General features: G+C 40.6%; 1 long non-coding RNA gene across 1 annotated transcript; it reads left to right on the top strand.

Annotated features, from left to right (window-relative positions):
* Positions 1–5,455: 5,455 nt before the first annotated feature.
* LOC129136381 (uncharacterized) lies at positions 5,456–26,638 on the top strand. Its single transcript, XR_008537919.1, has 4 exons — positions 5,456–5,947; positions 6,409–7,317; positions 25,046–25,147; positions 26,076–26,638. It is a non-coding gene; the product is annotated as an uncharacterized LOC129136381 (long non-coding RNA).
* The last annotated feature ends 864 nt before the right edge of the window (positions 26,639–27,502 follow it).

Genomic DNA, 27,502 nt, shown 5'->3' with positions numbered 1-27,502 from the left:
ATGTGAAACTCTAGAACTGGATCTGGGTGCCTGGCAGGATGACATGGTGTGAGGCTCAAGCAGCACTGTGGGAATTCAAGCATCTGTTTATTTCTGAGAGAAAAAGTGTAAAGCAAAATAATATCTTTTAACAAACGTTTGTATTTGAATAAAAAGGAAGCAAGCACTTAATTTATGAATTTGCTAATTGCTCTTCTGAGCTGAGAATATCTGTGTTGAATATTAGTCATTATCCATATTTGGCACAGAATAATCCCGAGGGTTAAATGACATTGTTCCTACAGTGGGCACCTGAAGACTGGCTATAAAAGCAATCCTGGCCAGGGGCGGTGGCTCACGCCTGTAATCCCAGCACTTTGGGAGGCCAAGGTGGGTGGATCACGAGGTCAGGAGTTTGAGACCAGCCTGCCAACATAGTGAAACCTCATCTCTACTAAAAATACAAAAAAATTAGCTAGGCATGGTGGCAGACACCTGTAATCCCAGCTACTTGGGCGGCTGAGGCAGGAGAATCACTTGAACCTGGGAGGCAGAGGTTGCAGTGAGTCAAGATTGCACCAATGCACTCCAGCCCAGGCGACAGTGTGAGACTCTGTCCAAAAAAAAAAAAAAAAAAAAAGAAAGAAAAGAAAAAAAAAGAAAAAAAAAAAAGGAAAAATAAATAAATAAATAAATAAATAAATAAAAGCAACCCTAACACTACTGAGGCTATTGACAGTGGCACTTTGCTCTTCTGTTAGAAACTTGGGAAAATTTTTTCCCCCTGAATACAGTATAATAAACTTGGTTCTTATTTCTCTTTCTCTCCCCCTCCTTTTTTTTCCCTCCCCACTACCACATGCACACACACAAATAGACAGATTTGTTTATATTTGACTTTCTAAAAACCTGTTACTAGAAAGGCACATTAATACATTTCTCCTGTGCTGATAGTAATCAGGCAACTCTGGTTTCTATCGGAGGCAATTTCTTACGTATTAAATGCCAGAAAAAGGGCATCCCTCCGTTTTTGTAGAGAGCCTTTCTTTATGAAGACTAATGACCACATTAGTTAGTCAGTCAGTCAATAATACTTACCAAATGTCAGTAGAGCAGAAGTGAACACCAACAGAAAATCACATTTTACAAATGCAATTTACTTGGTATCCTAACATGCCATGTCATAATAATTATTGAGGCTTTTCTTCTCTGCTGCATTGGTCTAATGAATGTGGCTAGAAAAATATGGGTGCCCATGTAGCCTCCTGGAAGCACCTGTATGACTTTTCTAGAAGCGAGGTTCATGGATAAAGATGAATTTTTAAAAGCTGGAATGAATGAGCAGCAATAGCAGAAGGAGAAAAGTGAGTGAGAGCTCTCCAAGAAGCCATCTGGCAGGCTAAGGGTTCCGAGGGAAGCTCTGGTTTCAGAAGCAACTCAGGAATTACTTCTGTCATATTAGGATGGGATGGTAGGAGATTGGGAACTCTAGGGACTAGAAGTCATTTAATTTCCTGTCTACAATCCTTAGAAGAGGTTTTGAGACTTGCAACCTAGGACCTTGACTAATCATCTTCCTTCAGCATTGATAGAATTCTTTATTATACATGTTAATATCAGATTAGTCAGGATGGGCTGGATTATGCTATGTTAACAGACATTCTGTAAATCTCTGTGGCTCAACAGGGAGCTCTGCCTGTCATGGTCACTTGGGACCCAGGCTTTGGGTATAAGGCTACAGCACATGGAAAACGTATGAATGTCTCTCAGATTCTTAAAGCTTCTGCTGGAAGTGACATGTCATTCTGCTCACAGTTCATTGGCTAAATGAGTCACGTGGCTCTCTCTAACTTCAAGGATGGTATGAAATTGCAATCCTACCATGTTTCTAGAAGGAGAACCAGCCCTAATCACAATGCTGCATGTTTATAGCTTGCCTCATAGAGTTTACTGTATTCTCCTAGTATAATTTTCTTACATGCTCAACTGGAGAGGAAGCTCTTAAATAGAAAAAAATCACAGTAAATTTCCTTTAAAAGATCTATTTTACAACTCTGGCATGATGGAGCACAATGGAGTCCTTAGTAATGGACTCCATCTCTTCCATCAGATGAAATCTTGAGAACTGAAGTTAAAATTTGAATAATGAAACCAAAGGAAAAAAAATTAAATGAATTTTAAGACAATTGAGATAAGAACAACTGTGGCGTCAGCATAATTCAATTTAATAATGTATTAAATATTTTGCAGAAAAGTGAAAAGAAATGGATAGCCAAATCAATGCAGCATTAAGCCACCATTTGGTCTAATTTCTTGCTGAATTGACAAAACAAAACACTAGTTTAGTTATATAAACATGGCTGATGTTTATACAAACAACAGAATTTGCCGGTAGCATTATCACTGGAAAATAAGATGTGTACTTAATTCTTGTATGTTCTGAGCCCACCTAGGAAGAACATAAAAGACGAAGAACAAAGCAATCATAGGATGTTATCATGAAAATATCACCTTTGGCTGGAGTAAAGTTTTGGCTAAATGTGGCACTAGTATTTATTACAGCTCACCTTTTTATAATGAAGGGCTATGGACTGAACATTCTTATTATTTCCCATTTTCTTACCACTCTATCCCAACACACATGCACATGCATGCAGACACGCACACACACTGGCACCCACACCCATGCATGTGGGACACACAGAGCAGCCCAGGCAATTTCAATTGTTGGCAGCTTTGCTTTTATTAGGTATTAGTCTACCGACTTGCTTTCTCTTTAGAGAGACTAAGTGAAACCAAACTCATTTCCACCCAGTTAGCCTGCTGGAACCTGTAACAGTTACTGTAATGTTAAAAGCAGTAAAACAAAATAAAAACCAGTCAGTTCACTTACTCCCGAAGTCCGCAGTTTGGTGTTCAGCTTTAAAACGTATGCTCTGGGTGTCCTGTGGTGGCTACCAGAGGCTTTGGTGAGTCATTGTCAACCCAGTGGCTACAGAAGTGCTGGAATGCCCCTCTTAAATACAGAGCCACGTTTGTCCTTCAGAATGGCTGCTTGAACGAATTTATTGCTCAACTCGAAAGGCCATTTTTTATAATCCACTGCAGTTGTGCTTCATGATTTTCTCCACCTATCTTGTAAAGTGTATTGTGAAATTAATTTTGTAGATTTCCTCACACTGCAGTGACTAGGGAAATCACCCATTCGTTATTATCTAATGAGGAGAAAGTGGAAACATCTAGAAGCACTGCTCCCATCCTCCTCCCCAGCCCACACAGACACCTACCTCAGGCCCTCCCTGTCCCAGGTGAGCAGAGGGCCCCACCTTCGGAGGTTGCCTCCCTTCCACCTTCACCAATCCTATGACCAGATTATCCCCAAGGAAATGTCAATTTCCAGGCAGCAAGGGAATCATATAAAGATGAGATCATTGAGAGATTTTTTTCCTTCGTGATTGGCAGTTTATATTTTCTTGGGTCTACAAATCTGACAGCATTTATTAAATTTTCTAGTTTGATACTGACCTCTGTCTGATGCTGGGCTGTCACCATGCCCAAGACTGAGGGGACCCACAGTCTAGCTAGAAGGCATGGATCAATTCCAACTGTCCTACCCCTAGCCTGTGGGCAGGAGAAAGCTCTCAGGCTCTGGCAGAGGAGTCCCAGGGGCAGGATGCATGATCTTCCACTGTGCCTCCCAGCCATGCTGAGCAGCAAAGCAGACCATGAGCAGGTCTCCCTTAAATTCATTTGCTTGATTTGTCCTTGAGTGTCCTTGGATGGCTTTGTTCCCTCCTTGTCCAGTATGTCTTGGTCATCCTGATTCCTGGGCTTGGCTCCCAGGTTGATTCTTTCCCTGACACAAAACAGGCACTATGGGCAAAGACACCTGCAGCCTTGGAGGGACCAGTGATGCTGGATGTTTCCTGTTAGCACTCAGGAAAGCTCAGAGCCTTTGATGAGCATCTTTTGATCCATTAGTTAAAACCACGCTGGGTTCTTTATAGTGGTTAGTTAGCTCTGGGCTATGGGATTGTGGAAGACATTTATTTCTTCTTTGGATTCACCTGGATTTTCTGCAACGGACATGTATCGATAAAATACATGGTGCTTTTCAGAAATTGCCCCATCATCATGTTGCTGTTGTTGTTATTGATATTGTTGTTTCTGATGGATAGAGATCTAGGCCTGACACTCCAAGCAGTGTGAACAGCATTTACCTTGATGAGCATTCTTACATCTTAACTCTCGGGAATTTTAAATAGAAGTGTTCCATGTGATTAAATTAACAGGTTTAGAGATGGGTGTCCTGGTTATTTCCTTTGTTCTCCTCCTGGTAGCTGCCTGCACTCACAGCATGTTGGGAATGGTGATTATAAATGTAACCATGCTCTCTTCTTGTAAGTGGAGAGCCCAGGTACCTCTTATCCAGCATGTGACCCTCTTTCTACCTCAGGATAGTCATACTCTTAGGCTTCCTGGATTTATTCAGGGCCAAAGGAGTGGTCAAGGTCCTTTTTGTTTTGCCCTATTCCCTTTGGAAAACATTTAGTTTATGTCCATGTTACAGATTGCAAAATACAGGCACATACTCTCACTAATGTGGTCTGCATGTCCCTTTGCAAGGACATGCAATGTGACTTCACCACTCCTTTCATCAAGAAAAGGAGTCTCTTGGTCGGGCACGGTGGCTCACGCCTGTAATCCCAGCACTTTGGGAGGCCAAGACAGGTGGATCACGGGGTCAGGAGATGGAAACCATCCTGGCTAACACAGTGAAACACAGTCTCTACTAAAAAATACAAAAAAAAAAAAATTAGCCAGGCGTGGTGGTAGGTGCCTGTAGTCTCAGCTACTTGGGAGCCTGAGGTAGGAGAATGGCTTGAACCCAGGAGGCAGAGCTTGCAGTGAGCCTAGATCGCGCCACTGCACTCCAGCCTGGGCAACAGAGCGAGATTCTGACTAAAAAAAAAAAAAGAAAGAAAAGAAAAGGAGCCTCTTTGCCTCTTTACCCTAATCTGGGCAAGCCTTGCAACCTGATTTGCCAAAAAAATATGAAGGAAGCAATGTGATGTGATTTTCCAGGCTAGAATGTAAGAAGCCTTGGAGCTTCTGCTTTTACTGTCTTCAGATGCTGCCTGAAACCACTGTAAGAAGCTCTAACATACTGGAGGATAAGGGGTGAGCCCAAGAGCAAGCCCAAGAGCAAGCCCACTTCTTTCTGTCCCTCCACCCCACCAGCTCTGATACAGACACACAGGATATTAGTAAAGGATAGTATTTGTTGAGAGTCTTTTGCGTGTCAGGCACTGCTTCTAAACGTATAATACCAGCTCATTCAATCTTCAAATCAATGCTATACAGTAGGTACTCTTCTTTTTTTTTTTTTTTTTTAAATTTTACAGCTGAGGGACTGATGTATGGAGAGGTTAGGTAACTTGTTCAAGGACACCAAGGCAGTCAGGGTGCCACTGGACCTAAGACAAGGTAACCTGGCTCTGAGACCAACCCCACAGAGAATTATGTGGATGCTGACAACACTGTAGGAAGTTACAAGGAGCAAAAGAATAGCAGCCTCAGCCCTGAATTCCACTGTAAGCTTCCCTCTAATCTTCCCTGCCTCACTCTCAATCAAATAAAGAGCTGATCAGGAAGCAACTATGCACGGTCTCCACAGTCTCTTATCTTAACCCAGACTCTCCTTTCTATTGATAGCAGGTCTGTAGATAATAATTCTTTCAACCAATTGACAATCAGAAAATCTTTGAATCTATCTATGACCTGTAAGCCCCATTACTTTGAATTTTCCTCCTTCCAGACCAAACCAATGCAGACCAAACCAATGCAGAACTCCTATGTGCTGATGGTGGTCTTACGTTTCCCTAAGTTTCTGCCGACTAAACTGTGCACACGTTCTCAGGACCTCCTGAAGCTGCGTCACAGGCACTAATCAAAGAACACAACCAAGGTGAGTCTCCATCATTTCAAGAAATCTATTTGCAAGGTTAAGGACACACCTGAGAAAAGAACAGAGAACCACAGGAAAAACTGTGGTCCGTGCTTTTCCCAAAGATTGTCTGGGGACCTCAGTAAGTAAAGGGGAAAAGTGTGGGTATTGGGGAAAGGGGAAGAAGTGGAAAAAATGGGTGTGGGTAAATCAGAGGCAAATGGTTGCATTCTTCAGTCTTTGGTCAGCGTTCACTGAATACACATTTTACATGCGATGGAGGTAGAGGCAGGGATGTAGCTTTTTTATCTTTGTGTAATAGCTATCTTATTTAGGAACCAGATGGGAAGCAGGTTTGCATAAGCCAGTTCCCAGCTTGGCTTTTCCCTTTGGCTTAGTGAGTCTGGGGTCCCAGGATTTATTTTCCATTCTCACAGGTTGTGGTCCTCACATTTGGCTCAAAATATTCAAATTTTTTCCAGAGTTTGGCCTTTTCTTCAGCACTGGGAATTGTGATCCAAAGCTTTCCCGGATGAAGCACAAAGTTGGAGAAACAAAACGCAAACTAAACAACAACAATGAAACAGAACAGAGTTAATCTGCTGTAGCTCAAGAGAGGACGTACCTGCCCCCACCCCGCATCCCTGGGCTCGGGTTTGCCTTGCTGATCTCTGCTGCCACCTGGTGCCACACAGAGAAACTGAGGAGAAACCACATCAGTCTCCTTCAGCCTCAGCTTCACATCTGTGGGTCAAGTAACCCTTTCAGAAGCTGTATAATGTGGGAAAGCTTTCCTCTCAGGAAAATGCACACATCCAACTTTGAGAAGATGCCCTTGGGGGCGCTTCAAGGATCCTAGATAAAGAACCCCCTTTCCCGAACATCCAAGAACCTAAGTTTTTTTTTTTTTTTTTTTGAGAAAGTCTCGCTCTCTCTCCCAGTCTGGAGTGCAGTGGCGTGATCTTGGCTCCCTGCAAGCTCCACCTCCCAGGTTCACGCCATTCTCCTGCCTCAGCCTCCCGAGTAGCTGGGGCTACAGGCACCTGCCACCACACCCGGCTAATTTTTTTGTATTTTTAGTAGAGACGGTGTTTCACCGTGTTAGCCAGGATCTTCTTGATCTCCTGACCTTGTGATCCACCCGCCTCGGCCTCCCAAAGTGCTGGGATTACAGGTGTGAGCCACCGCACCTGGTCCAAGAACCCAAGTTTTAGATCTAGAGTGATGTCAGCATGACATTGATTTCCTGAGGCCCAGGGGTGAAGGAGCTGAGGACAGCAGAGGGGTGAAGGAACTCAGCTACAGACAGCAGCAGCTGATGCACAGGCCTCCCAGCGCCTGAAGTCACCCGGAATTGGGAAGTGCTCAGAAGCTTACAAAGCTGCCTCGAGGTGGGAACACGACATAAATCCAAGAGCAGATCCCTGATCCTATAAAAATGTACTAGATGCAGTGGGGTCATTTTAAATGAGCAGAGAAGGACAGACAGATAAACAGAAGGACAAACAGTATTGGGATTGGGATAAATGCTCAGCTTTTGCCCAAATCTTAGTGACTTAAGCATCACTTATTTGCTCACGATTCTGTGGCTGGACCATTTGGTTTGGCTCACAGGGCAGGGACTGTGCTGGTCTTACCTGAGCAGACCTGCATGTCTGCGGTCAACTGGGTTGGCAGAGACAGAGGGACTGTCCCCCTCCAGGAAGCAGCAGGTTAACTGTTTGGCAGAGACAGAGGGACAGAGGGACTGTCCTCCTCCAGGAAGCAGCAGGTTAACTGGTTGGCAGAGACAGAGGGACTGAGGGACTGTCTTCCTCCAGGAAGCAGCAGGTTAACTGGTTGGCAGAGACAGAGGGACTGAGGGACTCTCCTCCTCCAGGAAGCAGCAGGTTAACTGGTTGGCAGAGACAGAGGGACAGAGGGACTGTCTTCCTCCAGGAAGCAGCAGGTTAACTGGTTGGCAGAGACAGAGGGACCGAGGGACTGTCCTCCTCCAGGAAGCAGCAGGTTGGCTCTGTTTCCTTCGTGGGGTAGCTGGTCTCCAGGGCAGCAAGAGAGACCAAGCCCCAGTGCACGTTCTACAGCCTCTGTGCACATCAGACTTGTTAATATCCCATTGGCCAGTGTAAGTCACATGGCCAAGCCCAGATTAAGGAGTGGAAAGATGGAGGCTATCTCCTCCTGGGAGAGGAGGCAAAGGAGGTGGGAGTATTATGTGGCCACTTATGTTTGCAATCTACCATACTTAGCACTTTGAGAAAAGAATTAACTGAGAAACTTGCTTCAAATAGGGCATTCAGTAAAATGAAGCCCCAATTGAAGTAAAAGGCATATATAAAAAATGAAACTGTGACCGATTTTAAGGACAGTATTGGCAAATATTTCTGTGCTCTTGGAGGAGAAGACCCTTATTTGCATGACATGTCAGGAACCACAATGAAAGAATTATTTTAACTTGCATTCATAAAAATTAAAATTATTCATTAAAAACATCGTGAATGAAATTAAAAGTCAAAATGTAAGCCAGAAAATTATTCACAATGTACGTGTCAGGAAAAGACAATACCCTTTAAACTTTGAGAGTTTACATCAGACAGAAAACAGCAAATGACATGATCCAAACTTGATAAAGGACATGAAAAAGAGCCAGCAGTTAGTATGTTTTCTGAATGAATAAGTAGCCAACAGCACATGAAAATGTGTGTATTCCATTTGTAAGCAGAGAAATGCAAACTAAAACAGTAAAGTGTCATTTTCACATCCTGGATTGGCAGAGGGTTTTATGTATTTTACTGATAGTGCTCAATATTAGCAGTAAACAACAAATGGTGAGTTAATATGAGCTTTGGAAGCTCAGGGAAATGATCTCCTTATTTCAACCTGTAGTTCCTCCCTACAGCCAGTGTCTACTGAGCACCTACTATGTGCCAGGCACAGCCTAAGTCCTGAAGGTGTAGTCTCCACTGAGAAGGTGATATTTGCACAAAGACCTGAAAGACAGGAGTGAACTGTGTGGATAACTGTGGGTACCCCTCCAGGCAGAGGAGTAGCAATGTGGGTCCCAAGGTGGGACCACATCAGACATGTTCGAGGATTAGCTGAGAGAGAGAGGTGGGAGGTCAGAGGAGATGGGGGCCAGCTCTGCTGGCCATCATGAGCACTCTGGGTGCAGAGGGTGAGAGGTGGGGAGGAGGTCGGAGGAGATGGGGGCCGGCTCTGCTGGCCATCACGAGCACTCAGGGTGCAGAGGGTGAGAGGTTAGGGTTAGGGTTAGGGTCAGGGTCAGGGTCAGGGTTAGGGGTTGGGTCAGGGTCAGGGTCAGGGTAGGGTCGGGGTCAGGGTCAGGGTCAGGGTTAGGGGTTAGGGGTTAGGGTTAGGGTTAGGGTTAGGGGTAGGGTTAGGGTGCAGATATTTCCATGTTTATAGAGATAGAGGTATAAATATTTCCATGTTTATAGAGATAGCGGTGTAAATATTTCCATGTTTATACAGATAGTGGTGTAAATATTTTCATGTTTATAGAGAAAGCGGTGTAGATATTTCCATGTTTACAGAGACAGCGGTGGAAATATTTCCATGTTGATACAGATAGCCGTGTAAATGTTTACACGTTTATAGAGATAGCGGTGTAGATATTTCCACGTTTATACAGATAGCGGTGTAGATATTTCCATGTTTATAGAGAGAGCGGTGTAGATACTTCAACGTTTATGCAGATAGCGGTGTAGATATTTCCATGTTTATGGAGATAGCGGTGTAGATATCTCCACGTTTGTAGACATAGTGGTGTAGATATTTCCACGTTTATACAGATAGCGGTGTAGATATTTCCACGTTTATACAGAAAGCGGTGTAGATATTTCCACGTTTGTAGAGACAGCGGTGTAGATATTTCCACGTTTATAGAGACAGCGGTGCAGATATTTCCACGTTTATAGAGACAGTGATGTAGATATTTCCACGTTTAGAGAGACAGCGGTGTAGATATTTCCACGTTTATAGAGACAGCGGTGTAGATATTTCCACGTTTAGAGAGATAGCGGTGTAGATATTTCCATGTTTATAGAGACAGCGGTGTAGATATTTCCATGTTTACAGAGATAGCAGAGTAGATATTTCCATGTTTATACAGATAGCGGTGTAGATATTTCCACGTTTACAGAGATAGCAGTGTAGATATTTCCACGTTTATACAGATAGCGGTGTAGATATTTCCACGTTTAGATAGCGGTATAGATATTTCCACGTTTATACAGATAGTGCTGTAGATATTTCCACGATTATAGAGATAGCGGTGTAGATATTTCCATGTTTATACAGATAGCGGTGTAGATATTTCCACGTTTATACTTACAGCGGTGTAGATATTTCCAGGTTCATAGAGATAGCGGTGTAGATATTTCCACGTTTATAGAGATAGCGAAGTAGATATTTCCATGTTTCTAGAGACAGAGGTGTAGATATTTCCACGTTTATAGAGACAGCTTTGTAGGTATTTCCATGTTTATAGAGGCAGCGGTGTAGATATTTGCATGTTTATAGAGATAGCGGTGTAGATATTTCCGTGTTTATAGAGACAGCGGTGTACATATTTCCATGTTTATACAGATAGCGGTGTAGATATTTCCATGTTTATAGAGACAGCTGTGTAGATATTTCCATGTTTATACAGATAACGGTGTAGATATATCCTTGTTTATAGAGACAGCGGTGTAGATATTTCCATGTTTATACAGATAGCGGTGTAGATATTTCCATGTTTATAGAGATAGCGGTGTAGATATTTTCATGTTTATAGAGATAGCGGTGTAAATATTTCCATGTTTATAGAGAAAGCGGTGTAGACATTTCCATGTTTATAGAGATAGCGGTGTAAATATTTCCATGTTTATAGAGATAGCGGTGTAAATGTTTACACGTTTACAGAGATAGCGGTGTAGATATTTCCATGTATATACAGATAGCGGTGTAGATATTTCCACGTTTACAGAGGTAGTGGTGTAGATATTTCCACGTTTATACAGACAGCGTTATAGATATTTCCACGTTTATAGAGACAGCGGTGTAGATATTTCCACGTTTATACAGATAGCGGTGTAGATATTTCCACGTTTACAGAGATAGCGGTGTAGATATTTCCAAGTTTATACAGATAGCGGTGTAGATATTTCCACGTTTGTACTGATAGCGGTGTAGATATTTCCACGTTTATAGAGATAGCGGTGTAGATATTTCCACGTTTGTAGAGACAGCGGTGTAGATATTTCCACCTTTATAGAGAAAGCTTTGTAGATACGTCCACGTTTATAGAGATAGCGGTGTAGATATTTGCATGTTTATACAGATAGCGGTGTAGATATTTCCATGTTTATAGAGACAGCGGGGTAGATATTTCCATGTTTATACAGATAGCGGTGTAGATATTTCCATGTTTATAGACACAGCGGTGTAGATATTTCCACGTTTATACTTACAGCAATGTAGATATTTCCAGGTTTATAGAGATAGCGGTGTAGATGTTTCCACGTTTATAGAGATAGCGGTGTAGATATTTCTATGTTTGTAGAGACAGCGGTGTAGATATTTCCATGTTTATACAGATAGCGGTGTAGATATTTCCATGTTTATACAGACAGCGGTGTAGATATTTCTATGTTTATAGAGTTAGCGGTGTAGATATTTTCATGTTTATACAGACAGCGGTATAGATATTTCCGTGTTTATAGAGATAGCAGTGTAGATATTTCCATGTTTACAGAGATCGCGTTGTAGATATTTCCATGTTTATAGAGATAGCGGTGTAGATATTTCCATGTTTATAGAGACAGCGGTGTAAATATTTCCATGTTTAGACAGATAGCGGTGTAAATATTTTCATGTTTATAGAGATAGCGGTGTAGATATTTCCATGTTTATAAAGATAGCGGTGTAAATATTTCCATGTTTGTACAGATAGCTGTGTAAATGTTTACACGTTTATAGAGATAGTGGTGTAGATATTTCCACGTTTATACAGATAGCGGTGTAGACATTTCCACGTTTATAGAGATAGCGGTGTAGATATTGCCACGTTTATACAGATAACAGTGTAGATATTTCCACGTTTATAGAGATAGCGGTGTAGATAATTCCACGTTTATAGAGACAGCGGTGTAGATATTTCCAGGTTTATAGAGACAGCGGTGTAGATATTTCCACGTTTATAGAGACAGCTGTGTAGATATTTCCACGTTTATAGTGACAGCTGTGTAGATATTTCCACATTTATAGAGACAGCGGTGTAGATATTTCCACGTTTATAGAGACAGCGGTGTAGATGTTTCCACGTTTATAGAGATAGCGGTGTAGATATTTCCACGTTTATAGAGACCGCGGTGTAGATGTTTCCACGTTCATAGAGACAGCGTTGTAGATATTTCCATGTTTATAGATACAGCGGTGTAGACATTTTCATGTTTATAGAGATAGCGGTGTAGATATTTTCATTTTTATAGAGACAGCGGTGTTGATATTTCCCTGTGTATACAGATAGCAGTGAAGATATTTCCATGTTTTTAGAGACAGCGGTGTAGATATTTCTATGTTTATACAGATAGCGGTGTAGATATTTCCATGTTTATAGAGACAGCGGTGTAGATATTTCCACGTTTATACAGATAGTGGTGTAGAAATTTCCATGTTTATACAGATCGCGGTGTAGATATTTCCACGTTTATAGAGATAGCGGTGTAGATATTTCCACGTTTATACAGATAGCCGTGTAGATATTTCCACGTTTATAGAGATAACGGTGTAGATATTTCCACGTTTATAGAGATAGCCGTGTAGATATTTCCACGTTTATAGAGATAGCGGTGTAGATATTTCCACGTTTATACAGATAGCGGTGTAGATATTTCCACGTTTATACAGATAGCAGTGTAGTTATTTCCACGTTTATAGAGGTAGCGGTGTAGATATTTCCACATTTATACAGATAGCGGTGTAGATATTTCCATGTTTATAGGGATAGCGGTGTAGATATTGCCACGTTTATAGAGATAGCGGTGTAGATATTTCCATGTTTATACAGATAGCTGTGTAGCTATTTCCACGTTTATACGGATAGTGGTGTAGATATTTCCCCGTTTATACAGATAGCGGTGTAGGTATTTCCACATTTATAGAGACAGCGGTGTAGATATTTCCATGTTTATACAGATAGCGGTGTAGATATTTCCACATTTATAGAGACAGCGGTGTAGATATTTCCAAGTTTATACAGATAGCGGTGTAGATATTTCCACGTTTATGGAGACAGCGGTGTAGATATTTCCACCTTAATAGAGATAGCGGTGTAGATATTTCCATGTTTATAGAGACAGCGGTGTAGATATTTCCACGTTTATACTGATAGCGGTGTAGATATTTCCAAGTTTATAGAGACAACGTTGTAGGTGTTTCCACGTTTATAGAGATAGCGGTGTAGATATTTCCACGTTTATAGAGACAGCGGTGTAGATATTTCCACGTTTATACAGATAGCGCTGTGGATATTTCCACGTTTATACAGTCAGCGGTGGAGATATTTCCACGTTTATAGAGACATCAGTGGAGATATTTCCACGTTTATACAGATAGCGGTGTAGATATTTCCACGTTTATACAGACAGCGGTGTAGATATTTCCACGTTTATGCAGATAGCGGTGTAGATATTTCCACGTTTGTACAGACAGCGGTGTAGATATTTCCACGTTTATACAGATAGCGGTGTAGATATCTGCACGTTTGTAGAGACAGCGGTGTAGATATTTCCACGTTCATAGAGATAGCGGTGTAGATATTTCCACGTTTATAGAGATAGCGGTGTAGATATTTCCACGTTTATAGAGAGAGCGGTGTAGGCAATTCCACGTTTATACAGATAGCGGTGTAGATATTTCCACGTTTATGGAGATAGCGGTGTAGATATTACCACGTTTATACAGACATCGGTGTAGATATTTCCACGTTTATAGAGACAGCGGTGTAGATATTTCCACATTTATACAGACAGCAGTGTAGATATTTCCACGTTTATACAGACAGCGGTGTAGATATTTCCACGTTTATGGAGATAGCGGTGTAGATATTACCACGTTTATAGAGAGAGCGGTGTAGGCAATTCCACGTTTATACAGATAGCGGTGTAGATATTTCCACGTTTATACAGATAGCGGTGTAGATATTTCCACATTTATACAGACAGCAGTGTAGATATTTCCACGTTTATACAGACAGCGGTGTAGTTGTTTCCACGTTTATACAGACAGCGGTGTAGATATTTCCACGTTTATACAGACAGCGGTGTACATATTTCCACGTTTATACAGATAGCGGTGTAGATATTTCCACGTTTATTTTGGGCTGGAAGAAGGTCGAAATAAGAAGAGGCAATGTTTTTGGCCATATCATTGGCTTGACTATTTTATCTGGGTAACTTTATTTGCTAGGCAGGCTAACAAAACTGCATATTTAGCTTTTAGCCTTTGGAATAGAGGTTTGTAAGGAGAACAGATTGTTGAGTGGAATAAGCAAATATATTTGCTACAGAAACTGGAAATCAATAATGTTTAGAAGTAAACTCCAACTTTCTTTCAAAATCTGTTCCCTCTCGTTCATTCCCTGTTTTAGTCATTGGCAGTTGTTTTTTCTCACTCGAAAAGTTAAGAGTAATTTTTACATATTCTTCTCTTTTTTCACCTTTATATCAATTTGGCTAAAAAATATTATGGAGGAAATGTCCTACCTTATTTCTTAAATTTTCTCCTCTTATTTATTACTACTATTTATCCAACCCTGACTTTGTTCCAGCCCACATTTTTTTCCCCCTATGGGATATTTTTTTCTTCCAATTTTAATGTATTCTACTCAACAATCTACTTCCAACTGATTATACTTTATAACAGACACCTATGGCCAGGTCTCCACTTCTCATAGATCTATCAATAAGTCTTACTGCCTCCAGGACAGAATTCAAATATTTTATCATGATATTAGCTCCTCACGATACTGTTCTTTTTCAGTAGTCCAGTGTCCTCCTTCACAATTCCCCCAAGAATCCCATACTCTGGTCAAAACAAATTACTTGTGAGTTCAGCAACACAGTGTCCTCTAATTCTTGGGTATTATGCAAACCTCTTTTCCTCTGCCCGAAAGCCTCATTCCATGACTTTTCTTTTTCTTCTTCTTCTCATTTTTCCTCTCCTTCATCCTCTCCCTATCCTCCCCACCTTCTCTTCCCTCTTTTCTCCCCATTCCTCTCCCCTCTGTCCTCCTCCTACATTTCTCCTCCCTCCTTCCTCCACCTCCCTTGCCTTCTTCCTCTCCTTTCCTTTTTCTTCCTTCTTCTCCCTTCTGCCTTCTTTGTTCCTTCCTTTTCTTTCTTTCTTTCTTTCTTTCTTTCTTTCTTTCTTTCTTTTCTTTGTTTTTGATATGTCCTTCCACCATTTATGCTCAGGTTTCTGAGCAAAAGTTTCTTGTGAGTTGAGGTTTCTTGTGCAGGGAATTTTCCCTTATAGACTATCCCTCCACATTGCCACTACCACCCCCTACACACACACACACACACACACACACACACAGACACACACACACAGACACACGTGTATTGATTTATCTCCATGACTAAATTCTAAGTGCCTTGAGGCATAGTTCCTACCCTGTCTAATTCATTTGTGGACCCTAGAACAGAACAAGCACTTAATAAATATAGATTGACCAAATGATTGAACAAAGAACATGTGCAGTTATTCAAATGCCAAATATTTGAGATTTTGGATTATTTCTTCTTCCTTGTGAGATACATATGCTCTATTCCATAAAAAAGCAGATTTAAATAAAATATCAAGGGAAGACGTTTTTAACAGTACTTACATTTGTGCTAAGAATATTATATTATTTCTAGGTTTTTGTTTTAGTATGAAAAATGAAGCTAAGTCCTCAAACTATATAATGAGCCTTTATTGAAGAAGAATTAATCTGGGCCAAGCATTTCCCATATTTTAATAGACATACAGGTACTTTTGCCATATTATAACAGAAATATTGTATTTAGAAATGAGTGGACTTAAAGAAAATGAATGGACTTAAGTTGTAACATAGCCGTCTTGTGGTAAGTCTTTTTGGTTTATAGAAATGATTGTTTAGGAGGCTGAGGTGGACAGATCACTTGAGGTCAGGAGCTCAAGACCAGCCTGGCCAACATGGTGAAACCCCATCTCTACTAAAAATACAAAAATTAGCTGGGCATGATGGCGTGCCGCTGTAATCCCAGCTACTCCAGAGGGTTGAACCTGGGAGGTGGAGGTTGCAGTGAGCTGAGATGGCACCACTGCACTCCAGCCTGGGTGACAAAAAAAGACTCTGTCCTGGAAAAAAAAATGATATTTAGATTTCCTAAAAAGACTTCTTTTCACATACGTGGGCCATAATGCACCTGCCCTACACACACTAGGGCTAGTATATTAGTCTATTATGGCTGCCATAACAAAGTACCTCAGACTGTGTTACTCAAACAATAGAAATTTATTTTTTCTTGATTATTGAGGCCAGACATCCAAGTTCAAAATGTCAGCAGGATTGATTGAGTTTTGTGTCCTTTCTTCTTGGCTTATAGATGGCTGTTTTCTCCCTGTGTTTTCACATGGTCATTCTATACCTGACTATGACCTAAACTCTAGTTTAAGTACACCAGCCATATTGGATTAGGGCCACCCTGGTTACCTCATTTTACCTTAGTTAGCTCTATAAAGGCTGTATTTCCAATACAGTCACTTTCAGTAGTACCTTGGGTTAACACTTCAACATAGGAATTTTGGGAGGCATGATTTAGCCCATAATAACCAAGTTCCAGACAACTAGAAACAGCTTCTATGTTCTAGGGCCTGCTGACATCATTAAAACTAGCCAGTCCTAGGCTTGCTTACCCTGCCTCCCCTGCTTCTTCTCCTAGAAACCAGAAGAAAGTTTCTTACCCACATTTCACTCCTCTTCCTCTGCCTCCTGACTGACGTTGGGACTTTCCCACGTGCTCCCTCTTCTTGGAGAGGAGGTGTCTAGAGACACCCAAGAGGAGGTCTATACTCTGGGTGACCAAGTAATCTGTATAACAGACCCCCATGAGACGAATTTACCTATATAACAAACCCACATATGTACCCCGAAGTTAAAATAAAAGCTTTTTTTTAAAAGTAAAAAACAATTCATAGAGCGGAATACTGGAAAATAGGAACTTTACCATATGTAAATTTATAAATAAATTTGAAAATGAAATGACCAACTTTTAAAGTTGAAAAATTCTGAGATGAAGAAGTTTATAATATATGGCTTATTTATTATACCGTTATTTATGAAAATGAAACTATTATTTTACCATATATATTTCTCTTTACTCTAAAAATATATCATGAAGTCAGGAGTTCGAGACCAACCCGGGCAACATGGTGAAACCCTGTATCTACTAAAAATATAAAAATTAGCCAGGTGTGGTGGCACATACCTGTAATCCCAGCTACTGGGGAGGCTGAGATGGGAGAACCGCTTGAACCCAGGAGGCAGAGGTTGCAGTGAGCTGAGATCACGGCACTGCACTCCAGCCTGGGTGACAGGGTGAGATCCCATCTCAAACAAAAGAAAAAAGAAAAAAATACATATAAGCTATTTTATTTATAAAACTGCTTAGTATTAGGTATGTTCACAGTTTCTGAACACTTTGCAAATTGGACAATAAAACTAATTTTTAATATGAAAGAAATTGTTTAGCCTATTTCCAGATTTCAAACAATACCGTTCTAACCTCTGCCCCTTCCAAGATATGAAATTTTATTGTACATTTATTGAAAAGAGGATCACTTTAGATTTTACCAAAGTAGCTAGTATGAAAAAAAAATCAAGCCTTGCTATTGTGATTAAATAAGAACATATTTAATCACTGATTCTTGAATAACACTGATTCTTAAAGAAACAGCTGATTATAATTTTGTATAACGATTTCATGCTGTGGCTCACAATCAGAATATTTTGAATATTCTGTGAATATTTTTACATTGGTTTTTCAGGACTTTGCCTAAGTCTCATTTGTAAAGCTCTCAAATATACCAATCATCCCTTTATTAGAATCTGAATGATGCATATATGTTATCCAGTTAAATAACTAAGGACCTTTTTTATTTTAGTAGCTTCCAGTTCTCTTTTAAGAGACAGTAACTGTTCCTTCCTTGAAATCCACTACAAATAAGGATAACTGACACATTGTCTAAAACCTCTGGAGTAAAAACTGGATGTCAATTATAACTTTTACCACAATGGCCTTGAGACTTGGACTTCATTTTCTACCCTCTGAGAGAGTCTGGACAATTTCATTTAATCTGTTTGTGCAAGATAAGATTGGAAGGATGGCAGGCCCTAGACATGTGACTTCAGTGGTACAGACACCTTGAAATGGTTGGCAAAGCCTTATTCCACTAATCATGTATCATTGATGGAGGATTTGAAAACCCCTAAAATAATATTGTACTGCCAGATTGTGGTACAATGTAAGAATAAGAGAAAGAGAGTTGGGCACAGTGGCTCACACCTGTAATCTCAGCACTTTGGGAGGCTGAGGTGGGCAGATCACCTGAGGTCAGGAGTTCGAGACCAGCCTCAACCTGGCCAACATGACAAAACCCTATCTCTACTAAAAATATAAAAATTAGCCAGGCGTGGTCGTGGGCCCCTGTAGTCCCAGCTACTGGGGAGGCTGAGGCAGGAGAATCGCTTGAACCTGAGAGGCAGAGGTTGCAGTGAGCCGAGATTGTGCCACTGCACTCCAGCCTGGGCAACAGAGTGAGACTCTGTCTCAAAAAAAAAGAAAGAAAGAAAGAAAGAAAGAGTGAGAGGAGAGAGGGAAGAAGGGAGAATTAATATGAGTATAAATAACTGACATCTTTAAATAGCTTTGAGCTCTGGGATTGAATGCACTAAAATAAAAATAGCTGTCCAGATTTATTAATTGACAATTTATGCATACCAGGCCAAAATACTTACTCATATACCACTGGTTTTATGGTTGTAAATTCCAGTTTTCAGGCCAAAGGTAGTTAAAGTGGTAGACACTGGTGAAAGAAATGTAATACATTTGACAAAAGCTACGTTTTTAATTCCATGCAATTTGTACTCAACTGTTTTGCTATTTTTGTTTATAGTGCTTCTGGGTTTTTTTTTGTCTTGTGTAAATAGTGATGAATTAGAGATAATATGCAACATTTAACTGAACTATGGCCAATATTTAGTTATGTAGCTCTAGGGACAGAAGATTTGTAGCTCTTATATGAATCTACAAAAATTACAGTTTTAATTGTTTCATGGTAATCGTTATTGTGCAATCTTAGCTTCATTTATTGCCAACATTCCCTTAATTGCATATGCAGCTTTGTTTTCAGTGCATCTTACATTCAAGAGGATTTGCATATTCATCATTTGTAAACTCCCATTATGAGAAACCAGATTGTGGATGCATTCATAAATCATTTCCATAACCAATTGCTTCAGTTTTATCACAAATAAAAATGAACATGATGTATATTGAGTCTACAGTGTTTTAAAATTTTTCATCAGGTTGTTCTTAGGCCATTTATTCATTTATCAAACAAGTATATATTTAGCACCTATTATGCCAATAAGTTTTTTAGATAGTCGTGTGATAGCAGTGAAAAAGCAAATAGTAATCATTGCGTTCACCAAGCTTACAATTTAGTCAGGGAGAAAAATGATACTAAGCAAATAAATAAAAAATATAGTTTATGTCAAGTGGTGATATTTGCTATGGAGAACAGTAAAACAAAAAACTGTGATAAGAAGTTCTAGAAATGAGGATGAGATGGTGATGTTTAAATAGTCAGTATGGTCACATTAAAACATATAATCTGAGAAAAATAGCCAAACAATAGAGGAAATAAGCCATGTGAATATTACATATGTTGACAAAAAGAGTCAAGCTCTGTAAAATATTAAAAGAGATTTATTCTGAGCCAAACATGAGTGATCAATGGCTCATGACACAGTCCTCAGGAGATCCTGAGAACAGGTGCCCAAGGTAGTTGGGCTACAAGTTGGTTTTACACAATTTGTGGAGACATAAAATATCAATCAATGAATGCAAGATGTACATTGGTTGAGTTTAGAAAGGCAGAACAACTGGAAGAGGGGGCTTCCAGGTCATAGGTAGATTCGTAGATTTTCTGGTTGACCATTGGTTGAGTTATTATCTGAAGACCTGGAATCAATAGAAAGTAATGTCTAGGTTACAATAAGAGCTCGTAGAGACCAAGGTTTTACCATGTAGATGAAGCCTCCAGATAGCAAGCTTCAGAGAAAATAGACTGTAGATGTTTCTTATCATACTTAGTTTGTTCTACCAGTAATTGCAAAAGGGAGGAGGGTATAATGAGGCATGTCTGGCTTCACTTTCCCATCATGGCCTGAACTAGTTTTACAGGTTAACTTCGGAATGTCTGTAGATGAGAGGAGGAGTCCATTCAGATGGTTGGGGGCTTAGGATTTAATTTTTTTATTTATATATCCAGCTATAAATGCAGAGGCCTTGAGGAAAGAGGCTTTGGTTTATATGAGGAAGGTCATAGTAAGGCATTGATGTTTACTTCATGTAGGATGAAAACCCATGGAAGGGCTTTAAGCAGAGGAGACATGATCTGACCCTCAAGATTATAGTGGAGCAGGGACAAGGACAGAAAGACAAATTAAGAAGTTACTAAGATGATCAGGAAAGAGATGATGTTTCCTGAGCCAGAGTTGGTAGTAGTAGTGGAGGTCGTAAGATGTAGTTGGATTCTGGATGTGGTTTATTGATAATGCAGAAATTTGCTGATGGATTGCATGTTTGGTGAGAGAGAGAGAAAGAGATGAGTCTTGGAAGACCCCAAATTTCTCGCCTTAACTAGAAGGATGGAGTTTCATTAACTGGGATAAGAAAGGCTGTGGGAAGAGAAAGTTTACGTTGAGAAAATCAGAAGTTTATTGAGATAGTAACCGCCCAAGGGGTTCACCTTGCCAGCTGCCTGGGCAGAGCCAATTCATCAAGATGGGAATTGCAATAGAGAAAGAGTAATTCATGCAGAGCCGGCTATGTGGGAGACTGGAGTTATATTATCACGCAAATCAGTCTCGCTGAGCATTCAGGGATCAGAGTTTTTAAGGATAACTTGGTGGGTGGGGGGAAGCCAGTGAGCCAGGAGTGCTGACTGGTCAGAGATGAAATCATAGGAAGTCGGAGCTGTCTTCTTGTGCTCAGTCGGTTCCTGGGTTGAGGCCACAAGATCAGATGAGCCAATTTATTGACCTGGATGGTGCCAGTTGATCCATCAAGTGCAGGTTCTGTGAAATATGTCAAGCACTGATCTTAGAAGCAGTTTAGGGAGGGTCAGAATCTTGTAGCCTCCAGCTGCATGACTCCTAAACTATAATTTCTATTCTTGTGGCTAATGTTAGTCCTACAAAGGCAATCTAGTCCCCAGACAAGAAAGAGGTCTGCTTTGGGAAAGGGCTGTTACCGTCCTTGTTTAAACTATAAACTAAATTCCTCCCAAAGTTAGTCCAGTCTCCACCCAGGAATGAGCAAGGACAGCTTGGAAGTTAGAAGCAAGATGGAGTCGATTAAATTAGATCTCTTTCACTGTCTCAGTCATACTTTTGCAAAGGTGGTTTCAAGATTTAGACCTATTTCTGTGACCCAAGGGAAGAGGCTTAAGTCAGTATCAGGATACTGCTGGAGTGTAGAGTTGGAGTCCACAAAAATTTTGGGCCTGAGGTATAATTTTATGAGTCCCCAGCATTTAGGAAAGGGTTTAATAGCATTTTACTAGGTGATATTAACAAGGTTGTGGGTGTGTAGAGAGGAGAAGAGATGGAGGGACTGAGCTTCCAGGCAGGCTCATGTTGAGCAGATGAGGGAAAACCACAAGAGAGACTGAGAAAAAAAATAGGTGGTAACACAATCAGAAAACCAGAAAAGAGTTTTATGCAAAAGCCTGGTGAAGAAAATATTTCAAGTAAGGAATAAAATACTGATCCATGCTACAACATGGATGAACCTCAAAAACATTTTGCTGAGTGAAAGGAACCAAGCACAAAGGCTACAGCCTGCATGATTCCATTTATGTGAAATAGCAGAGTCGGCAAATCCATAGAGATAGAAAGCAGATGTAGTGGCTGCCAGGGTAGGGGGGAGAAGAGAGAATGGTGAAGTGACTGATGGGTACAAGTGATGAAAATGTCTTGGAATTAGGTAGTTTGATGATTGCACAACATTTCAAATTTAATAAAAGCCACTGACTTGTACACTTTTTTGTTGTAGTTGTTGAAGCAGAGTTTCGCTCTTGTTGCCCAAGCTGGAGTGCAGTGGCACGATCTCAGTTCACTGCAACCCTGCCTCCTGGGTTCAATTGATTCTCCTGTCTCAGCCTCCTGAGTAGCTGGGACTACAGGCATGCAACACCACACCTGGCTAATTTTTGTATTTTTAGTAGAGACGGAGTTTCGCCATGTTGGCCAGGCTGATCTTGAACTCCTGACCTCAGGTGATCCATCTGCCTCAGCCTCCCAAAATGCTGGGATTACAGGCATGAGCCACTGTGCCCGGCCTTTTTTTTTTTTTTTTTTGAGTTGGACTCTCACTCTGTTGCCCAGGCTAAAGTGCAGTGGTGCGATCTCGGCTCACTGCAACCTCCGCCTCCTGGGTTCAAGCAATTCTCTTGCCTCAGATTTCCTAGCTGGGATTACACGCGTGTGCCACCATGCCTTGCTAATTTTTGTATTTTTAGTAGAGATGGGGTTTCACCATGTTGGCCAGGCTGGTCTCGAACTCCTGAACTCAAGTGATCCACCTGCCTCGGCCTCCCAAGTGCTGGGATTACAGTTGTGAGCCACTGTGCCCAGCCTACTTGTACACTTTAAAATAGATAAAATGGAAATGGTTAATGATATGTTTTGTGAAGTTTATCTCAATTAAAAAAACTGTTATTGACATAGATTCAAGAGAGAATAGGAGGGGAAAGAACTGGTGTTTGAGTCAGTGTGAGAATAGGCAGAACTTTGAGAAGTTAGTTGGAGAAGGTTGTCAGATCAGGAGAATGTTTTTCTAAGATGGATGAAGTTTTGGCCATTTAGGTCCTGAAGGAAATGATCTTGTAGAGAAAGAGAACACATCGTTGTAAATGAGAGGAGAGGAAATTGGCAGCATGATTCCTTAAATAGCCGAGCAGAGATGAAATTTCTGTCTAAATGGAAGACGTCATCCAGAGAAGGGCATGGAGAGTTGACCCGCTCCTACAGGGGGCAAAGCGTGTGGACAGCTGGCCAGTGAGATTGATGATGCGACTAGTAAAGTTTTCTTCTGATTTCTCTCATTTTCCCAATGAAATGTGAAGCAAGGTGGTGAGCTGAGAATGACAATAGGGAAGGAAGAGCTGGAAGTTAAAAGAGGGAATAGAAAGCTTTGAACAGTTGTCTAGGAATGCGGAAAAGGAAAGAATGAGGGTCACCCTGATGCCAATGGAGTGAGTAGTCATGAATACGAAGTCATTTCAGTCTGCATGATTGTGGACAAAGTGAAATCTGCATGATTTCTTCACTCATTCAGCTGCACAGATACAGGCTAGAGTAAGTGAAGGGATTTATTTTCTAGAGTTTTTGCCATGAGAGTATGGAGAAGTATGAGCATGGCCAGGGAGTGATTGCTTGTCTGACATCTCTAATAAAGGAAATGAAGACAAGATAGGTGAGGGAAATAACTGAAAATAATTTAGGATCCTGGGCTTGTAGAAGCTGGCGCAGCTGAAATATTGTTAGAGTAGAGATATGAAAAGAAGTGAGCTGGACAGATAGGGATGATGGTTGGTGAGTGGACCACTTGAAATGAAGACAAGGAAACGTTATCATCATTAGTAATGGTAATACTTCTTTTGAAGAGTGGTGGCAAAGGTTGTTTTTCATCAAAGTTCTCCTTCAAAGTCATCAATAAGAAGAGATCAAGAAACTGAGAAGCAAATAAAAGTGAATATTTACATGACAGAGAATGACAGTGAGCTCAGAGCTAGAATCTTCAGGGGTTGAGGGGCAGGGCATCCTCAGGGCTCACCTACAGTGTCTGTAGGTGATTGTAACAAGCTGGAACAGTGAGGGGTGCCATTTGACATGAGAGTCAAAGCTTGGGTATTTAGGAAGGTCAGAGGGAGAATTGTCTGCAAGTGGTATGGGCAGAAAGGACTCCTAGTCTACCTTCAAGTCTTATATTGGGGGGCTTGGGGAAAAGAAAACAAAAACACAGGCACAATTTTTTTTTTTTTGAGATGGAGTCTCGCTCTGTCACCCAGGGTGGAGTGAAGTGGCGTGACCTTTGCTCACTGCAACCTCCACCTCCTGGGTTCAAGCAATTCTCCTGCCTCAGCCTCCCTAGTAGCTGGGATTATGGATGCATGCCACCACGCCCAGATAATTTTTGTATTTTTAATAGAGACGGGGTTTCACCATGTTGGCCAGGCTCATCTTGAACTCCTGACCTCAGGTGATCCACCCTCCTTGGCCTCCCAAAGGCCAGCCCATGCCTGGAATTACAGGTGTGAGCCACCATGGCCGGCCAACAGGCACAATTTGGGAAGGCTTCAGAGAAAGCAGTTCCAGGGAAGATCCACCTTCCACGCTTAAGGGGCACCATATCTTGTATTGGACACATGTACAACTGTCCTTCAAATAGTAGACTCTGAGTTCCAACATTAGGGCAATTTTTTTACTCCTATGAAGGATTGGCTTTGGGGCTTGCCTGTCATTATGGAGATATGATTAAAATTCTGAAACATTGGCATAGTTGTTTTGTTCTGTTTTTCTCTGTCTCTATTTGAGTGGTGTGTGTGTGTGTGTGTGTGTGTGTGTGTGTGTGTGTGTGTGTGAGAGAGAGAGAGAGGGTTACCTAAAGGGTGATGATACCATAAAGAGAAATTGGTTACAGAGTGCTTTGTAGAATGAATATTAACATTAAAGCAAAATACTTGAGTCTTTCCAGTTGCACCTGCATTTCACTTCTTGCCAATCTTTAAATTTAACAGATGGAATTTTACTGTGTCAAGAAGCATTGAATGCTGAGCGGGAGCTATGTCATCCAGATACAGATCTCTGCAGATTTGATGCTACAGATGAAGAGTTGAGATGTAAGTGTTAAATTGAGATATTCACTTTTCTGGTATATATGCAATATGTGAGACTCAGAGACCACTCACAGGAAAGTGCACACGCCAACCTTTGTTGACATTAATGTCCTAGTTTTAGCTGGAGTGTTATTGGGAGGCTGTGGTGGTTTATACTAAATACATCAATTTAAGGCGATGTCATTTTGTGAAACAAACTAAAGCCATTGTGGAATGATATGCAATGTTTCTTCTATAAAATTTCAGTGTGATTATGAACAGTAAATAATTTAAACTAATCTAATCCCATAAAGTAGGTAAGGTAAAATATAAAGCCATTTTAAAAATTGTTGACTGGGTATGGTGGCTCATGCCTGTAATCCCAGCACTTTGGGAGGCCGGGATGAGAGGATTGCTTGAGGCCAAGAGCTCAAAATTAGCCTGGGCAATATAGCAAGATGTCATCTCTACCAAAAAAAAAAAAAAAAAAAAAAGAATTACCTGAGCATGGTGGCATGCACCTGTGGTCCTAGCTACTTGGGAGGCTGAGGCTGGAAGATTGCTTGAGCCCAGGAGTTTGAGGCTACAGTGGGCTATGATTGCAACACTGCATTTGGCCTGGGTGGCAGAACAAGACCCTGTCTCTTAAAAAAATTAAAACATATTGTGACTGAAGTGGTGACACATACAACAAAAACTAGGAATCTCCTTTTTTATGGCAATGGGTCACATTTGAGAGGATATTGTACATGTGGATCAACTGAGAAATTTTTGCAAAATAGAGTTGCTGGGACACTCTAAGGCTTATTGAATCCCAACTTCCAGATATAAATGAGTGTGTGCTGATGTGTATGTGTGTACATAAGCCTTTTGGTTGATTACAACACATAACTTGGTTAAGCAGCCACTCTAGCAGACTAATAGTCCACCAAGATCTTTTTCTCCCGTTTAGTGTGTCAGGCCTGTGGGTTTGAATTTGACATGTGTGAGTGGACGTCAGAAGCATCTGCTGGCCAAATTTCCTGGATGCGCACAAAAGCGACAGAGATCCCTGCATTCGAATCCACACCTCAGCAGGATCAAGGCGGTGATGATGAAGGTAGAAAAAAATAATATCTTTTATGTATTACTTTCAGAATTCTGCTTTATGGTGACTAGTTATAAGACATTACATAGGAGGCCTTGGTGAATATACTGAGTATATTTTATTGAAAATACATTCTGCCATAGGAGCTGAAGGTGAAAATAACAATTATGTTTCCAACAGTGTAAAACAAGAATTATACTAGGTTAACAATATTTTTTAAGTTTTATTATTTCCTTCAGGATTTATTATCGTGTGAACAAAAAGTATTAAAAGGCTTTTTTTTTTTTTTTTGAGACAGAGTCTCACTCTGTCACCCAGGCTGGAATGCAGTGGTGAGATCTCGGCTCACTGCAACCCCCGCCTCCTGGGTTCAAGTGATTCTCCTGTCTCAGCCTCCCAAGTAGCTGTGACTACAGGCACGTGCTACCATGCCTGGCTAATTTTTGAATTTTTAGTAGAGACAGGAATTCACCATGTTGGCCAGGCTGGTATCAAACTCCTGACCTCAAGTGATCCACCCACCTTAGCCTCCTGAAGTGCTGAGATTACAGGTGTGAGCCATCATGCCCAGCCAAGTCAGCCAGCTCTTTCTTTCTCTTTCTTTCTTTCTTTCTTTCTTTCTTTCTTTCTTTCTTTCTTTCTTTCCTTCCTTCCTTCCTTCCTTCCATCCATGCTTCCTTCCTTCCTTCTTTCTTTCTTTCTCTCTTTCTTTCAACACTGCTCTGTTGTCAATGAGTTTCTTCCTCTTGCTAACATATTAATTTGTATTTTCTGTTTACTTTTATTCTTTTTGCTTTTTTTTCTTTCTTCCTTTTCTTGGAGGGGTGAGTATTGTTACATTTTTATTTTTATTTTTTTCACTGATCTGGAAGCTTTAATTTGTATATCTTATTGTTATGACTATTCTTAATTTTTAGGGTATATTCTTTATATGAAATTTCTTTAACAAAACCTAAAGTGCTCTAGTATTTCTGCCTTCTTGAACATGAGAAAGACCAAACTATCATTTAATTATCTTTTGGTCCTGAGTTACAGTTGAACATTTTAAAGAGTTTTAAAGTCAATATCTTGTTATGATACTTGTAATTAGTAAGTTTATATATTTCATTATTTTTCTTACTCACCATTGTTTTTTAGATTTTATGCTTTCCTTCTTGGTTCCCTTATCCCTTTGCAAAGGTTGACTCTTTAATCAATTTTTCTTTTATTTAGAAAAGATCTGTGGTGATGAGCTCCCATAGTACCTGTAAACTTAAAATGTTTTAAAATTGTTCTCACTTCGAAATAATAAT

Source organism: Pan troglodytes, chromosome 9, assembly GCF_028858775.2.
Source record: "Pan troglodytes isolate AG18354 chromosome 9, NHGRI_mPanTro3-v2.0_pri, whole genome shotgun sequence".
Lineage (NCBI taxonomy): Eukaryota > Metazoa > Chordata > Mammalia > Primates > Hominidae > Pan > Pan troglodytes.
The sequence above is the reverse complement of the archived record's forward strand: the minus strand, read 5'-3'. Positions and strand labels throughout refer to the sequence as shown.